Here is a 2,500-nt window from a genome sequence, read left to right as displayed (position 1 = left end):
TGGAATTGATTTTTTAATGGTTCGAGTCGACCTTTGTAAGCAAAAATTCGTGCATCAGCAGGTTCTCAAGTACCAAAGCTTTGCACGGTATAGCATGAAAATTTACCCTCATGATAATAATTACATGTATATCCATTATTGTGTATTCTACAAGTCAATGAGTCATTTAGAATGTTCCTCTTTGTATTCTGTAGTTTATAATTAGAGGGCCATATGAATGAAAGAAATGTACTGCATTGAGTCCTTTACGAGAACGAATGATCCCAACACGATCACTTTTACATTTCGTAATTTTAGAGCGGTTTTCAATTGAGTATCGAAAGAAATTAGCGAATCACTTTGGTTTTGCATTACTTCACTCAGTGATTGGTTCAAAGTTCTCGCGCCAGTTTTTCAACCAATCAGAAGTGAAACCAAAACCAATCGTGGTGCGCGCGTGCACATTTTCCCGCGCTTTGTGTCGGCTACGTGTAATTACTGCGAGTTTTGATTCGTTTACTGGATTGTCTCCGTCCTTTTTTGATTGGCCAAAGTAATTACTTTGGTTTTGGTTTTACGACACTCATTTGAAAACCGCTCTAGTGCGTTGGAGCAGATTTGACCCGAACTGTGGGAACATTATCAAATGCACTGATTATTTACAACACTATATCAGATAGGATGTTTCACTTTGTAGAAATAAAAGATTTCATCTCAGACACAATCTGATTGTTTATTTACCTACTTTGCAGTTTTGTTTGTTAATAACAGAGAAGGCGGCCCAAGTCGAGTATTTCCCAAATAACGAGGGTCCAACATAGGTTTGGCGGGATGCGGCTTTAAATCGAGGCGGGATATGGGATATGAAAAATTTTAAAGGCGGGATGCGGGATGAAAATACAACAGCGAGACCGGGATATGCTCCGTTTTCGTTGGCGGGATACGGGATAGGACAGTTATATGCGGGATAGTAAGTAACCTCACGTGAGTTAAAGAGCTTTAATTTGCTTGGAGAATAAAAATCTCGGCTGAAAGACCCAAAAACGATACCCAGAGACCACTCAAAAAATGTAAAATAGACCTATTCCGCTCACGCAATCTTCTGTTGTTTGTCCTCTCGGAGTAATACGTTGCGCGGATTAAAAAGTAACCTTGTGGTCAAAGGGCCGATCTCTTTCAACCACGTTGCGTGTGTTCGTTCGCCTGAAACCTCTGACATAATAAACTGCGTTGCAATTGATTATGAAAAGGAAAGCGTTAGAAGCAATTTTCTGCGTAAGGGAAAATGTTGCTGGGGATAGTAATCCAAGGAATAATACAATACAATCAGAAACCCATAAGGGTTGAAACGTGTAACGCGCGTTCACAGCTTCCGAATATTCAGTGCGAACTGATTTGTTGAATGTTTCAGTGCTAAGTACCATATTTGGATTTACCCCTCGCTCTTGTTGTTCCAAATATGGTACTTAGCAAATTGAATATTCGGTAGCTTGTTTCCCAGCACACAAGGGGCCGTTACACGTTTCAACCCTTATGGGTTTCTGATACAATACAATACATACTTAATTGATACAGTAGTTCGTAAAACAAAAAATAATAGCCGGTGGGCGAGTTTAATTTAGTGTCCTATCGAGAAGAAATTTTTTTAATGAGGTCTTAAAGCTAGGATAACTGCTGGACAAGGTCAAATTACGAGGTAGGGAATTCCAAACCTTGGGACCTTGATGTAGGATCGTAAACTGCTTAATATTAGTTCTGCAGTAATGTGAACAGTAATTGGCAGCATTCCGCGTATTATACGTATGAATTTGTTGATGAGTAGAGAAAAGATTGTCAAAAGTGTTAGGGAGGAAGTGATTATGATAAGAGTACATAAAACAAGCCACAAGGAAAGCATTTATGTTAAAGATGTCGAGGATGTTAAGGCTGTAAAACAAGGGTCCAGTATGAGCAAAATAATCAACTCCACCTATGATTCTAACGATACGTTTCTGCAGGAGAAGAAGCCTGTTTTAAATTAGAGGGATAATTTGAGGACCATACAATATTGCAGTAGTTAAGATAGGGATATACTAAGGTATAGAAAAAGGACAACAAGGATTTCCGAGGGAGATAAAAACGAGACTTGCTTATAATTCCAATGGTTTTCGAGATCTTTTTGGCAACATAACTAATGTGGGACTTACACGAAAGATGCTGGTCTACGAATACGCCAAGAAACTTCGTTATCTCGACTTGCTTTACAGAAACATTATCGAGCGTGATGTTATTGTTAAAAGTGATGAATTTTTGTTTTGGATGAAACAATATATAATTAGTTTTGGCGATGTTAAGTGATAATTTGTTGGCTTTGAGCCAGTCCATTATCTTCATTAATTCATAATTCATAACAGCTATGGTCTGATTACGATCCGTTTGTGAGAATAAAACAGACTAGTGTCATCAGCAAATAAAAACGTTTTTACAACCTTAGATGCATTTGCATTAATGTAGATAATAAATAGAAGAGGACCCAAGATTG

At 38.1% G+C, this 2,500-nt stretch overlaps 1 protein-coding gene across 1 annotated transcript in view; it reads left to right on the top strand.

Annotated features, from left to right (window-relative positions):
* The window catches only part of LOC137981902 (uncharacterized), a 6,712-nt gene extending 6,015 nt beyond the window's left edge, over positions 1-697 (top strand). Inside the window, exon 4 of the mRNA XM_068828936.1 lies at positions 1-697. This exon is cut by the window's left edge and continues 239 nt beyond it. The gene's annotated coding sequence lies outside the window, so the exon portion shown is untranslated.
* The last annotated feature ends 1,803 nt before the right edge of the window (positions 698-2,500 follow it).

Source organism: Montipora foliosa, chromosome 13 (assembly GCF_036669935.1).
Source record: "Montipora foliosa isolate CH-2021 chromosome 13, ASM3666993v2, whole genome shotgun sequence".
Lineage (NCBI taxonomy): Eukaryota > Metazoa > Cnidaria > Anthozoa > Scleractinia > Acroporidae > Montipora > Montipora foliosa.
The sequence above is the reverse complement of the archived record's forward strand: the minus strand, read 5'-3'. Positions and strand labels throughout refer to the sequence as shown.